This window comes from Mastigoproctus giganteus, chromosome 1, assembly GCF_048544385.1.
Source record: "Mastigoproctus giganteus isolate SK-2022 chromosome 1, ASM4854438v1, whole genome shotgun sequence".
In the NCBI taxonomy this organism is placed as follows: Eukaryota; Metazoa; Arthropoda; class Arachnida; order Uropygi; family Thelyphonidae; genus Mastigoproctus; species Mastigoproctus giganteus.
In genome coordinates this window covers 142,232,418-142,248,788 of record NC_143575.1, presented here as the reverse complement: position 1 = coordinate 142,248,788, position 16,371 = coordinate 142,232,418, and the positions used below count along the sequence as shown (strand labels likewise).

Genomic DNA, 16,371 nt, shown 5'->3' with positions numbered 1-16,371 from the left:
GTAGTAGTGGCATGTGATGCAAGAAAGCAAATCTATGAGCTTATGCAGCATCAGCAAAAAAAAAAAAAAAAAATCACACCATTCCCTCCAAATGCCTGTCCAGTTCCTCCTTAAATTTATTAAACCTATCAACTTCCACAACGACAGATGGAAGTTTGTTCCAGCAATTAACCACCCACTATCTAAAGGCAAATTTCCGCACATCTATTCTACACCTGTCCTTTCTTAATTTGAATTTATGCCCCCTTAGGTTTGTAATCTGAACAAGTGGAAGGATCCCATCAGAATTCAGCGTGCTCAACCCATACAAGGCCTTATATACCTCAATCAGACCACCGCGCAGGTGCCTAGTCTCCAGCCACTGGAATTTGCAGAACTTAAGCCTCTCTTGGTAAGAGGATCCCTTCATTCCCCTCACCAATCTTGTTGCCCTTCTCTGTACACGCTCAAGTAAATCTACATCCTTCCTAAAATGAGGCCTCCAGACCTGTACGCAGTACTCAAGGCATGGCCTGACCATTGCCTTATACAGAGGGATAATCACTTCCTTTTCCCTGCTAGCAAAATTCCTATATATCATTGACAAAACCCTATGATCTTCCCTGGCAGCCTGTCTGCATTGCTCAGAAAACTTCATATCTGCCTGCACAATTACTCCCAGGTCTTTTTCATTTTCTACGACCTTAAGTGTAGTACCACAGAGTTGGTACGTTTCTCTGGGGTTACTTCTACCCATATGCAGTACTTTGCATTTGTCAAGGTTAAACTTCAGTTGCCACTTCTTAGCCCATCTGCCCAAATTATCTAGATCAGTGTTTCCCAACGTGGGTCCCACGCCCCACATGGGGGCAATTTGATTGTTCAGGGGGGCAATTCAAAAATTGCTCGTCTAGAGTTTAAAACAACCGCCTACTATGATTTAACTTGTACAAAAGAAGAATTGTTGGTATCTCAATTTTAAATAAGCATTCGTTAAATGTTGTACTTTCTATAGAGCTGCACTTGAAAGTTTGGAGTAATATCAACTACAGTTTGCTCGGAGAGTATTGCTTACTATGCCTAGTGAAGGAATAGTACATACTGTATTGGACGATTGCTTATGGCATATGCAATGTGCAAGCAAAGTGGTTGTCTACTGTAGCCTACCGCAAACTCAGCATGTTATATGAAATAGGTAATTCCTTTCATACAAACGCTCGTTTGGGCATCGTGACTGTACATTTGGATAGGTTTGACGATCTCAGATTAAAATAAAAATTACTTTGTCCACGCACAGAATTATTATTAATGAAGAACCGTGATATACAATGGTATGTATTTGTCATATATGTATTTCTGTGGTCTCAGTAAATAAGCAAATAAGTCCAAAAACTCGAATTTGCAGGAGAGGAAAAATAAACTTCACACTCTCATATAAACACGCATATATTCGAATATACAAATATTTATTACTCACGCTAAAACTACAATAACGAAGATAGCTGCATGTCACATAATAGTAAATAATAAATACTTTATTATAGTGCACTTATCTCATTTTTGACAAATTAGACTTATCTGCTTGTTCACAGAGACCACAGATTTAATAGCCCGAATTCAGTAATTCGTGTGATTTATTCATTCAAAAAGCGTACTAATAATTAATTTTGATATATTAAAATAAAATTAAATTAACTTTAATGCATAGTTTATTTTTAGTTTTTGATTTATCTTATATTTATTTCTTTCAGTTGCGCAGTAAAATGAGTAGTGCAAGTAAAAAAAAAGTTCGTCAGTATTCAGAGGAATACTTAAAATTTGGTTTCATACCCGCTATCCACGATCAAAGGTCACCTTTTTGTCTTTTATGCCAACAATGCTTGACCAACGAATCAATGAAGCGAGGTCGTCTTGAGGCGCATTTGAAGGCGAAACATAATGCTCATGTAAATTCAGATTTAGATTACTTTCAAACTTTAAAGAAGAATTTTGAAAAAAGAGCAACATTAAAGTCTCTGTTTATTGCTCATACTGCAACTGTCAATCGTACTCTTGAGGCTAGTTATGAAATTTCTTTACTCATTGCTAAATCTGGGAAAAATCATACTATAGGAGAGAATTTAATCAAACCATCAATATCAGCATTTCTTAAAACAGTTCTGGAAAAAGATGACAAAGACGTGAAAGCTATGCCACTCAATAACAATACTGTTAGCAGAAGAATAGATGAAATGAGTGAAGATATTGAAATACAACTTGTTGGAAAGCTGAAAACAAGAAAATTCTCAGTGCAAATGGATGAATCAACTTTGAGAGACAGTGAAGCCGTACTGATAACTTATGTGAGATATATTGATAAAGGTAATTTTGCTGAAGAAATGTTATTCTGTAAATCATTAGAGAGCACCACTACCTCCAAAGATATATATAATAAGCTAAAAAATTACTTAGATGACAATAATATACCAATGAAAAATATAACATCTTGCGCTTCAGATGGTGCTCCTAATATGATGGGCAAGAAAAATGGCTGCTTAAAATTGATGAAAGATGAGAATCCAGAAATGCTTCTTGTGCATTGTGTTATTCATAGGGAAAACTTGGTAGCTAAAAATATTTCGCCTGTTCTTCATGAAGTACTAAAATCAGTTATAAAATGTGTCAATGCTATTAAAGCTAATGCCAAATGTGAGCGTCTCTTCAAGCTTTTTTGTGAAGAACAAAATGGAGACCATGTGAGACTTTTACTTCACACTGAAGTAAGGTGGCTCTCGAAAGGGAACTGCTTGAAAAGATTCATGGAACTATTTGATACTATTAGTGACTTTTTAAGTGACAAACCTGAAATGAAGCATCTGTTAACGGTCGATGGTAAAGCATTTGTGAGTTATTTAGCCGATATCTTTGAAAAACTAAATATATTAAATAAACAACTTCAAGGAACAAATAAAACTCTCGTCGATGCAAAAGCAAAGATATTTGGTTTCATTACATTTATTGAATTATGTCAAAAATATATTTGTAACAAAAATTTTGAACAGTTTCGTTGGCTGCAAAAATGTGAAGTGACTGATACCGCTGTACTTGTTATTGTCGATCATCTGAAAATTCTGTCCGCTGATTTAAAAGAAAGGTTTTCTGATTTAAAACAAATTGATTTTCCAACCTGGATGATGCAACCAATGTTAGTGGATTTGTCTGATGTATCAATGCAGTACCAAGAAGAACTCTCAGAAATGCAAAATGATGAGTCAGTTAAAACTTTATTCAATATAAAAGGAGCGATGGCATGGCTTTGTGATGAAACAGAAATTAAATACCCAAATTCAACCAACTTTGCAAGAGAGCTATTGTTACCGTTTCCATCTTCATATTTTGCTGAATGTGGATTTAGTGCCATAAATGATTTGTTCCTAAAGAAAAGAAATCGACTGGATATCACAAAACGGGGAGACTTGAGACTGAAGCTGACTAAATTGGAGCCCAATATAAAATCTCTCTGCGGCAAGCATCAAGCACAAGGGTCTCACTAAATTTAGTGCACTCATCTAGAAGTGACTTCACATGGAATGTTGAAATTATTAAACAATTAAATAATAATTACTAAAAATTAAAATATTATAAAAAAATCTTTCATATAAATTATTTTGTACTTGAATTTTAGTTGTCCATTATATGTTTTGAAAATTTACTTACTGTTTTTTTCTTAATAATTTCCTAATGATTTCTTCCTAAAACCTAAGTTTTGTGTCCTGAACAAGTTGTAATTAGGCTTCATTTAGGAAATAATTCAATTTTTGAATATAAAAAATATGTATATCGGTGTTTCCCAATGTTACATAGGGGGCATCAGAATTTTAGAAAGACTTAGGTGGGGCATGGTAAAAAAAAGGTTGGGAAACACTGATCTAGATCCTGTTGCAGTAGCACACTGCCATTACTGTCATTAACAACCCTGCCAACCTTTGTATCATCTGCAAACTTCGACATTAAGCCTGATATACCTTCATCAATATCATTGATAAATATACAAAACAACAGTGGACCCAACACCGAACCCTGTGGGACTCCACTAATAACATTAGTCCAAGAAGAGCAGCACCCATTGATTACCACCCTCTGTCTTCTCGCACTTAACCATCCTTTTATCCATTGTAGCAACTTACCCTTAATACCATTCTGCTCCAATTTGTACAATAGTCTTCCATGCGCAACAGTATCAAAAGCTTTCCTGAAATCCAAATATATGATATCAAAATTATTTTTTGCATCCAGTTCCTTTGTAAACGCATCATAATATCCTATCAAATTTGTCAGACAAGACTTTCCCTTAACAAATCCATGCTGTGTCTGAATTATTGCTGCAGTCTTGTCTAGATGATCCTGCAATGCATTTTTAACCAGCGACTCCATTATTTTACCCGGGACAGAAGTTAAACTAACTGGTCTGTAATTACTCGTGTCACTCGTGTATATTTGTGAGTGCAACGTATCTAAATATTTCTGTAAAACAGCACCGATTGATGTACCGATATTGTAGTTGAAGCGACATATGCAACTGTTAGGGGAACCTAACAATGGAATGTAACGAAAATGCTAGATGAAAAAAGAAATTGTTGACAAATATTTGTATTGTTGCAACTATACTTACTGCAGTAGTAACTTCAGGAAACATGACTGTGACGTCATACTGTTCAAAAATTCTAAAAAGTTAGAACTCCAGACACCATATCCAGTTATCATCGTAAGGCGATGCATGAGGACCAGGTTTTTATTTATTTATTTTTTTTTTAGATAGACCTAGGAATGTTTTACACATTCACTTATACTCATGGTTAAGGGGGTAATAAGCCGCATCTGTCCACTCCCCTAAATCCACCTCTGACTCCAGATAATATAACGGTCATGAAAAACGCGTCACGTGCTCTAATCACACTACTAGTAGTGCGAGCACAGGAAGCTCCTCTAGTGGAAGCTGCGGATGATGTCACTTCTGTGACCGATCAAATTTATTGGGTAGAAAGTTGGAAAAACTGCGAGCCCATTGTTAAAATATTTACAGCTCACCACTGGTTATATACATTTATCCGAAGTCTAGTCATCACTCAGTACAGTATTAGACATTGTGCGTAATGGACAGTTTACTCGAACGTTGTATCATAATTAATGCAACCAACGCGGTTACATTTTCGAAGAGTTAATAATGGCAGATAAGAATGAAAAAACGTCTGGATACAATATGAAGATTACAAATGTAAGAAAAAGACTGAATTTTAAAATTAAATTAGACGTTTTGAAGCGAATCGATTCTGGTCAATGACAAGCGGATGTTTGCCATAATTTAGGACTGGCAATTGTAACTGTAAGAACAATTATAAAGAATTAATTTTAGCAGCAGGAAAGGCAGCTGTTCCACTGCAAGTAACTAGAGCTAGGCCGGCTATTAGGATTGAAATGGAGAGACTAACTAATTTTATTGAAGATAATATTTCAATTATCTTCAGAATTCAGTTAAGTTAAATATTACAAAAAAAAAAAAAAAAAAGAGAGAGAGAGAGAGAGAGAGAGAGAGAGAGAGAGAGATTAGCCTATATGATGATCTGAAGAAAAATTTAGCTAGAGAGTGGTTGGTTGGTGGAACAGTCTTCTATTCTTTGTTGTGGAAGTTGATAGCCTAAATAAATTTAAGGTTGAGCTGGACAGGTACTTGGAATGAATGGAGGGGTGAAATGGGAGTGTGTTTTTTTTTTTTTTTTTTTTTTTTTTTTGGCTTGGTTGATGCTGCATAAGTTTGCTTTCTTGCATCATATACCTCTAGTAATGCTAATGCAGAATATTTTATATGTACAAATATTTGAATAGTAAATATTTTGACCGACATTTGTGCATCTTTTCACTACCGTTTATTATTGATTAGGAAATATCCTATGGCACCGACTGAAATTCACAAATACATGTGTTATCTTATGGGAATGCGGCACTCACTTAGCACTCTGTTTTTCTGGAACAAATCATCGGCATTAAACGGGGCCACCTGTATCAAGGAGTTAGACAAAGAAAGTATTTAAACTATGGCAGAAGTAAAATAAGAAAAAAAATTTAGAAAGTATAGTGGACGGAAAGAAAATGTATCAAATTTCAAATATTTAAATAAAAGGTAAATGTACACAAGATATATAATGCAAATTAGATTAAAAGTAAAATTGAAAAGGAGAAAAAAAAAAGTAAATAAAGAAAGAATTGCAAACATAAGAAGGCAGCTTTAGCATGTCCAACAAAATGTTGCCTAGAACACAATGTAAATTAAGTTAAAGTGAGACAGTAAAAAGGAAAAGCACTGCAAAAAGCAAATAAGACTAAAACCAATTAGAAAAACAAAAGAAAGATGAAGGAAAAATAGAGAAAAAGAATAATGTGGAAAGAATGCGTACCAAGAATTTTGAATATTTTAAATAAATGGCAAATATACCATAAATTTAAAAGCCAATAAAGAATAAATTTAGACCAGAGCCTGCTTGATAACACCATCCAAATAATGTGAATATCATGATAATGTTATAGTAAACTATCAATGAGAAACATAAATGAAACAACCAAAGAGAACAGCTGACCATTAAGTCTCTTATCAGAAGGCCACAAAAAAACAATGGTTGTGGAAATTACTGCGTATTAAACATTATTATACAAAATAAAGTATAATAATTATATAATGTACAAAAATTATACAAATCTACTTAATGAACAGCAACTGACGAACTAATGTCAGCCTCCCTATACAATAGACCTGCAGAACAGTTGCCCTTATGCATTAAAGAAATGAAGAGTAATTTAAGCAGTTACCCAACAGCAGTTCAAGCTACAGACAAGAGAGTGAAGTCTAAAATGAGAAATCAGAAGTAAACAGGAAATAAATGGCAGCATGAGCCATGTGAAGGAAATCAGCTCACAACAACCAACCACATTAAATAAAGAATAATTTATAAAGAAAATTAAAAGGGGCAAAAGAAATAAAGAAAGATTGCCAAGCATAAGAGGCAGCTTCTGCATATTAGTGTTAAGACTTAAGTTCAAGGTCAAATGTTAATAAGTTTGTACTGACAGAGTTTATCAAACTTCCTCCATCATTGCTCATTTCAAGTTAGAGTCAACAACCTTCCAATTTAATCTGTTTTCTTTGTAGATTCAACAGCCTTCCAATTTTATTCTGGAAGAAGGGATTCCACAAGTTTCAGTACTAAATTTCACCCTATTTAATATAATAATGAATTTAGAGAATGAAAAGGACCTGGGAGTAATTGTGCAGGCAGATGTGAAGTTTTCTTAGCAGTGCAGATGGTCTGCAAGTGTAGCTCATGATGTCTTGTCAATGATTTACAGGAATTTTTCTAGTAGTGATAAGGAGGTGATTATTCCCTTGTAGAAGGCAATGGTCAGGCCACATCTTGAGTACTGTATACAGGTCTGGAGGACTCATTTTAAGAAGGATGTAGAGCTGTTGGAAAGAGTATAGAGAAAGGCAACAAGATTAGTGACTGGAACAAAGGGTTGCTCTTATGAAGAAAGGCTTAAGTTTTGCAGATTACAGTGTTTTGAGACTAGGTACCTGCGAGGTGATCTGATTGAGGTGTATGAAGCCTTGAATGGTTTGAGCATGTTCAATGCTGATTGGATTCTTTCTCTTGCTCAGAATAATCACCTGAGAGGGCATAAATTCAAATTGAGGAAAGACAGTTGTAGGATAGATCTGTGAAAGTTTGCCTTTAGCCAGCGGGTAGTTGATTGGTGGAACAGACTTCCATCTTTTGTTGTGGAAGTTGATAGCCTAAATAAATTTAAGGCTGAACTGGACAGGTATTTGGAATGAACAGAGGGATGAAATGGGAGCGGTTTCTTTTTTTTTTTTTCTTTTGGCTGATGCTGCATAAGCTTGCTTTCTTGCATTGTATGCCTCTACTAATGCTAACTTAATAACACAGGATCTACCTTAAATGGTGTCCACTACACTGTATGACTTAAGTATCTCCTGTAATTCGCCTAATATGCAAATGGTAGAAAGACAGTTGCAGGATGCAATCTACAAAATTGTGAAGTGGGTGGCCCCAAAACAATGGTTTTTGCCACAAAAGACTGTCGGGATACACTTTTGTAGGAAGCACATCCTACCTTCAGACTCAGAACTTCACTGAGAAAATCAAATTATCCCACTGTCTGCTTTCTTGGTGTGATTCTTGACCAAAAACTTGCCTTCCTCGAACATATAAAAGAGCTCCAGATTACTTGCCTTATCTTAAGTGTACTATCTGTCACAACATGGGGAGCTGACTGTTACATGCTACTGCATTTGTATCATATATTAATATGGTCATGTCTAGACTATGGCTCTGTGATCTACAGCTCTGCTAGACCATGTTCCTTACATTGGCTTGATCCATACATTACAGTTCTCTTCATCTTGCACAAGGGGCATTCCGTACATTGCCAGGCTAGAGCTGATTAAAATGAGGCTGATTGCATTTAAGTCATTGGTCACAGTTCAGCTAAAGATCAATGAACGTTCCTATATGATCTGAATACAGAAAAAAAGATAGTAAATGAACTAAATTCAAAAATCTAACGTACACTAAGTGGCTACTTTATTAGGTACACTATTTCATTTTTATGAAATGGAATTTTATTATGATTTGTTTTTAGGGTTGATTTGCATATTTCCACCTGGTTTATACCTGTTAAATTAGATGGATAAATGTTTAAATTAGCAATTTGTTTGATGCATTTGTTTAAACTATAGAGCAGTAGTCAGCAACCTTTTTTGAGTGAAGAGTCATTTTTGATCTAATTAAAAAAAAAAAAAAAAAAAAAAAAGAGAATCTGAAGAACCACACCTCAGCTCAAGCTGGGAGGAGAGATTGGGGGTAGATTTTTAAGAAATGGAATAGAGTGGTAAGGTGTTTTATTTGAAATATTATTTATCAATAGTGAAAAAAACGTAACAAACAACCAATTAGGTACGAATTAATGTGACTTTTACTGCTGAACTTCTTGAGCGAGTGTCTCAACATCAGGCGAGTATGTTGCAATTTTCATCTTTACCCATGCTGAGAGACTCGCATTGTTCAGACGGTTTCTTGATTTATTTTTAATATAGTTCATGTTCAAAAATATTTGCCCACAGAAATTCATCGAACCAAAAACTGAGAGAAGTCCAAACACAAATATTTCAAATTTATATATGTGTCCGGTAAGCTACTCCACGCATAAAAAAACAATTTGGTCTTGCTTTTTCAACTCATCTATTGCCACAAATTTGTGTAGAAGTGCAGCCTTTTTTTGCCTCTTTACATCCTCAATTTCAGTTTTAAAGCATTTTAGTCTTGCATTCCACATGTCCTTGATTTTTAAGTCCTCTAACTCCACTTCAAATTGTGCTTCATGTGGGCTAAAAGTTATAGAGCTGCAGTTACATGCTCAAAGAGCCACAGCTTGCCGACCCCTGCTATAGAGGGTTGATGGCCATGGAATGTGTCATGTTTTTGAGTTTAGTTTTTGTTACTTTTCATTCTGTATTGGGATCATATATGGACATTCATCGATCTTTTGCTAGACAGTGGTCAAGTCTTGAGTTCCTCCAAAGAAGGGAGCCCGTATGTTCCCTGTCTTTATTTGATTTCATTTGTGCTGGAAGTGGCACTTCTTTTGGTAGGTGTGAAGGCATGTCTCTGGAAGTGGAGCCATGTACTTCCGCTGCTGATAGAAAGTGTAACTTCAGTTTTTCTCTTATTTTTATGATTTCTTTTTTCTTTTGATTAGCATGAGTATTAGTAAAGGCATATGATGCAAGAAAGCAAGCTTATAGCATCAGCCAAAAAAAAAAAATTGCCATTTGATCCATTTGTTCACTCTAAATGTTTGTTTAGTTCTGCATTGAACTTATTTAAAGTTGTTGACCTCCACTACAACAGCGTGTTCCAACTATCAACCACCCGCTGGCTAAAGGCAAATTTCCGCACATCTATTCAACAATTGCCTTTCCTCAATTTGAATTTATGTCCCCTCAGGTGATTATTCTGAGCAAGAGGAAGAATCTCACCAGCATTCAGCTTGCTCAAACAATTCAAGGCCTTATACATCTCAATGAGATCACCTTGCAGGTGCCTAGTCTCCAGATGCTGCAGTTTTCAGAACTAATGCCTTTCTTGGTAACAGAAACCCTTTGTTCCACTCACCAATCTTGTTGCCCTTCTGTGTACTTGTTCCAGCACATTGGTCACACCTCATTTTAGGAAGGATGCTCTACATCCTTCGTAAAATGAGGCCTCTAGACCTATATGCAGTACTCAAGGTGTGGCCCTATATAAAGGGACAATCACCTTATATAAAGGGACAATCACCTCTTTATCCATGCTAGCAAAATTCCTGTATATAATTGACAAGATCCCATGAGCTGGTCTGCAGCCCGTCTGCGCTGCTCAGAAAACTACATATCTGACTGCACAATTACAACCAGGTCCTTTTCATTCTCCACTACCCTGAGTGTAGTACCACCTAGTTGGTATGTTACTCTGGGGTTACTGCTACCCATATGAAGTACTTTACATTTGTCAATGTTATACTTCAGTTGTCACCTCTCAGCCCATCTGCTCAACTTTTCCAGATCCTGTTGCAGTAGTGTACTATCATTACTGTCATTAACAACTCTACCAATCTTTGTATTGCCTGCAAACTTAGACATTAACGCTGATATAGCTTCAACAATATCATTGATAAAAATAGAAAATCACAATGGGCCCAACACTGAAACCTGGGGGACTCCACTAATAACATTAAGACATGAAGAGCAGTGTCCATTGAGTACCACACTGTCTTCTCCCACACAACCATCCTTTTATTATTATTATTATTATTATTATTATTATTGCTCATATATTATTTCTCCCTGATTGGGGGTTCCACCAATCAGGGAGAAATACCCTTGTGAAGGGTATTGCTACCAAGTACACAAGGTTGTTGTTGTTGTTATGTCTGGTGTTACCGTTGGTCGAGGAACTCTCCGACTATCCTATAGATGTTCAGGATTTCCACTTCCTGGAGTTCTTTGTAGGTGTTTGCTATTGGCGCCTTCGTAGCCAGGTGGGAAGGAGCAGCAGTGAGTAGCACACGCTTCTTGATTAGACCGGGCTTCGAGCCCGTCACCACCAAATACAGAGGATGCGGAAAGGTCAGGGAATGACCACCGCATATCCCGGAGCAATATGGCCTTAGTTGCTAATGCTCCTAAAAAACCAAATAACAAACAGGTGTTCGCCTGGAGATATATTGCTGCTAGGCTGTTATGTATGGTCTTTGGCACCATACCTGTGGTTGACACGATGATCAGGATGGTCGTTACTTGTTGCATATGCCACATCTCTTTGATCTCCTGTCTTAGGTTCGTGTACTTCCCGATTTTTTCCCCATGGGTTTTCTGCAGGTTGCCAGTGTTGAGTACCGCTATGTCAGTCAGGTAGGTAGCCTTTTCGTTCTTGTCCACAAGGGTTATGTCCAGTCTGTTGTGTGGGATTGTCCTATCCATTATTATGGTGCGGTCCCAGTACAGCTTAGCTATTCCTCCTCTGGTTCCATATTGACCATATTCTTTGTGTTTTGTGGCAGATCGCTGACATCCTGCTTGATTGTTTCCAAGATGGCAGGAGCCATTAGGTTCTTCATGACGATGGTCCTTCTTTGGTCTGCTAATCGCTCTTCGGTGATCTGAATATCTGGGTATCGTTCTAACCACTTGGTATGTAGTCGCGATCTGTACATTGTCATATCGGTCTCTAACCTGATTATTTCATAGTATGCTTGCATGATGTATGTATTCATTTCAATGCTCCACTTCATGCGTATTTATGCCGCACCAAACTGACTCAACAGTGCATTGTTCATCTATATCAATGTGATGCATTAGAGAATCACCCCCTTTAGTTTTCCCCAAGCCACAGCACTCGCACTTCTTTGTGCATGTTGCTTTGCTGCTCTAGTCTGGAGAATGATTTCCATTTAAATACCATATAATTAATTAACAATGAAAATTAATAAGGTTAATAAATTTGGTTAATTTACTATACTATACTTGACTATATAATACTATACTAAGCTAATGCAGTAATATGTATTTCGCTATATAATTTTATGTTATATCTTAGCTATCAAGTTCAAGATATACGCTATCATGTTACGGTATACCGTAACAATCACAGTGTTAAATTAGTTATATCCTTAGCTAAATACAAAAGATATATGCCAAAAAGTGATTAAAACCTTTAAAATACTTATTTATTACAATTAAAACCCTACTATTCTTCTGAACCATTATAAAGCTTTCATGCTTACGGTGCTAGTCCACTAGGCATTGTTAGGGTATTTTGGTATTCAGGTATTTTATTTGGTATTTTGGAATTGTACCTTGTCATGTATAAACCCAATTTTCAGATTACTTTGTGCATTATGTTTGTAGTGTATTTAGTGTTACTTTTTCTACAATAGTTCTAGAATCGTAATTAAATATTGAAGTAATAGAAACATTGTTACAATTATCACTCACCTGTGTTACAATATAAACAGTAATGTTAAACTGTTCTGAGGAAAGCAAATCAATTAAAATTCGAAATTTGCTTTTTAAAACTAAGCACCTTTTTTGTAGAAGAATGAAAATTTCACCTGCCTGTGATAATAATTTGAATCTATTATATTATGAATTGTTCCAATGAATTACTGAAACATTTGTTGCCATGCTTTGAAAGTGTAGAATACTATGAGGGCTGTTCAGTAAAGAATGGTTATAATTTTTTTTTCACAATTAATTATTTATTTTATTTATTAATTATCCATATTTTCAAATGCTCTTACTCCAACCTTTCTGTCATTCTTCAAAAACAGTGGAGGTATTTGAGAATTGTCTCCAATGTCTTTACAGCTTGAAGACTGGAAACATTTTCCTCACAGCTGCTTTAACTTTGCAAATAAAAAAAAAGAAAAAAAAAAAAAAAGAATAAAAGCGTACAAGGTCAAGGATGTAAAGTGGATGAGGAAAACATTTCACATTAATGCTAACTAAGTACTCCAACATAGTATGAGGAATGTGAGGTCTCACATTGTCATGATGCAGCATCCACCCAACTATGCCTGGAGTGGCAGTTGTTCAAGATGAATATGATGCTGCAAAGTGTGCAGTACAGTACTGTAGTAATGTGCTGTAACAGTCATATGATGTGATGATGCACAACGTGCTGTTAAACCATTCCTTGAATGTTAAAAAAAATGACCATAACCTTTCCTGCAGAAGCCAAAACTTTTGATTTTTTTCAGTGTTGGCGATGTAGATTTCCATAGTTTTGTTGCTTACTCTGAGTTTAAATGATGCCATCATATCTCATTCACCATTACTACCTTGTGCAGAATCTCACCATCTTAAGTAACCATCCTTTGCAGCTCCTGACAAACTTCCATGTGAACTTGCTGTAGCTCAGATGTGAGTATTCTTGAACCAATACATGTCACATGCGAATGGTCATGGAGAATACTGTGTGTGTTATATTCTCAACATCTCTGCCAATTGCCTTACTGTTATACGATGATCTTATCTCGCAATATTATGAACTTTGAAAAAGTTCGTAATATAAAGGGTGCTACACATGATTTGCCAAACAAGCTACCAAAGGAACCAAGCTGCAATTCTATGAAAAATAAGAAAATCATTGTACTCTTATTTTCCATGCACTGTTACTTTTTTTAACATAGAACCTGGAAAAAATTAAAAAGTTTTCTTATGCTTCATGGCTGCTAACTCTCCAGCTCAACTAGAAATAGCAAGCAGTATGGTTGTTTATGAAAAATTATAAATTTTTCATAAACAACCATACTTCACTTACCTCCAAGGACTGTTCAATAAAAAATTATTGAATATAATTTTTTATTGAACAGCCCTTGGAGGGAAGTGGAGAATGAAAAAGATTTGGGGGTAATTGTGCAGTTAGATATGAAGTTTTCTGAGCAATGCAGACAGGCTGCAAGAGCAGGTCATGTGGTTTTGTCAATGATATAGAGGAATTTTGCTAGCAGGGAAAAGGTGATTATCCCTTTATATAAGGCAATGGTCAGGCCATGCCTTGAGTACTGCATACAGGTCTGGAGGCCTCATTTTAGGAAGGATGTAGATTTGTTTGAGCATGTACAGAGAAGGGCTACCAGATTGGTGAGGGGAATGAAGGGATCCTATTACCAAGAGAGGCTTAAGTTCTGCAAATTGCAGAACTTAAGAGCTGGAGACTAGGCTCCTGTGAGATGATCTGATTGAGGTGTATAAGGCCTTGAATGGGTTGAGCATGCTGAATTCTGATGGGTTTCTTTCACTTTCTCAGATTACGAACCTAAGGGGGCATAAATTCAAATTGAGGATAGACAGTTATAGAATAGATGTGCAGAAATTTGCCTTTAGCCAGCAGATGGTTAATTGCTGGAACAAACTTCCATCTGTCATTGTGGAAGTTGATAGGTTAAATAAATTCAAGGAGGAACTGGACCAACTTTTAGAGAGAATGGTTGTGTGAATTTTTTTTTTTGGCTGATGTTACATAAGCTCATGCACTTGCTTTCTTGCATCCCATGCATTGTATTACTATTACAACACTGTATTTATATAACAAGGTTTCTCTCTAACACGGTTTGAGAATTGTGGGAAATCTCGCATAACACGGTATTTTTGAGCTTTTGTGCTGGGAAAACCCTGCTATTATGTTAGATGTAATTTTCAATGTTTCCATTCCTTTTTGTGAATCCCTGCTGTTGACTCGCTAGTTGTTATCGTCTTCATGGTATTTTTCTAAAGCACATTTCTGGAGTTCACTATCATAAAGCAATAAAAACAATTTGCAGTTTCTGATTTATTGGGCTTTTCTGTTAGTGCAATCAATTATAAACGGGTATTAAACTTGATCTTCTTGCATTTGCTATAGATACTGATAGCTGGAATTCTGTGGGTTTTCACATTACTATGGTGAAATGTGTTTTTCCTTCCAATCACAGAAAAAACAAATACATTTTCAGAAACTCATTACTCCATATCTCACATGTGTGTATTGTGTTTGTTGCAACTTGTGCATGCAGTGTTCTTTGTTATTAATTGCTTATCATTTTTACTGTTTTAAATTTTACAACAGCAACAACACAAAAAAAAAAAAAAAAAGTCAGTGAACAGAAATATCGATTAGTTAGTATGTACATATTACAGTACATATTAATAAATGTTTTGCTAAATGGAAAATATTCTTCCAATTTTCGCGTATCATTTGAAGCAGGGGTCCACTGTATTTTGTTGGGAGATCCTTGGGTTAGATTCTGCTCTATTGAACTTGTGATTATTTGAGACCATAAAAAAATGTGACTTCGAAGAGTGCAGTTTGTGACTTTTAAAGAGAGCAGAAGGTACACAAAATCTAGACGTTGCAGAAGAGATTGTGCTTAGCAGCGATGAAGAGGAAGAAAATTAAATGAACATACATTCTCACATATAAGTATTACAGTTTGTAAGGCAAGACATTTGTTCAGTTATTACTATTTAAGTTACTACTATTATAAAAATAAAGTTAAAATATTAAGTTATTACTACTATAAAAATTAAGTTTCTGATAGTTATAAAAAAAAATGGTGTGTTTTTGTTAGCTTTTGGAATGTAACATCCCTTTTTTGTACTGGTTCTTAGTCCCGTAAAACACTTTCATATTACACGAGATTTTGTAGGAACCAAACTACCGTGATATATGAGGGTTACCTGTACTATTAGTGGAGTCAGTGAAGATATTCCTTTTGCCTCTTCACATTATGCTTGGCCTAATGAAGTGTTATTGTGAAAGTATATAGACAAAATGAATTTGAGAGGATTTCGTTATTTAAGTGTGAAATTTTTAAAGATCAGTGCTAAAAAATGAAAGAGGGGAATCTTTGTGGGTCCTCAAATCAGAGAGCTGCTGGAGGATGAAACCTTTGAAAAATGCATCAATATAAAATGAAAAGTATGGCAGGCATTCAAATGGCTTTGTGGAAACTTTTGGGTAACCACAGGTCTCCTGCACAAAGCTGGACTTCATGAACCGCTCGATATATATAAAGAAATATGATATCATATGTCATCCTATTTAATTTTATTTCTTTATATCACCCTATGATAAAGAAATAGGATGTCATGTCACTGAAACTTCATTTCTTGCATTTATATTTAGACTCCTTTCCCAAAAACCTTGTCATAGTGAGTGACCAGCAGGTGAGGGGGGAATAATTTCATCAAGACATTAAATCAATGGAAAATTGCTATGAAGGTTTCTGGAACAAATGTGTGTTGGTAGACATACTGCTATA

The 16,371-nt window shown here is 35.7% G+C and overlaps 1 protein-coding gene across 1 annotated transcript in view; it reads left to right on the top strand.

Moving 5' to 3' along the window:
* The window catches only part of LOC150091168 (integrin alpha-PS1-like), a 552,996-nt gene that overhangs the window by 425,119 nt on the left and 111,506 nt on the right, over nt 1-16,371 (top strand). The gene's annotated exons all lie outside the window — the stretch shown is intronic.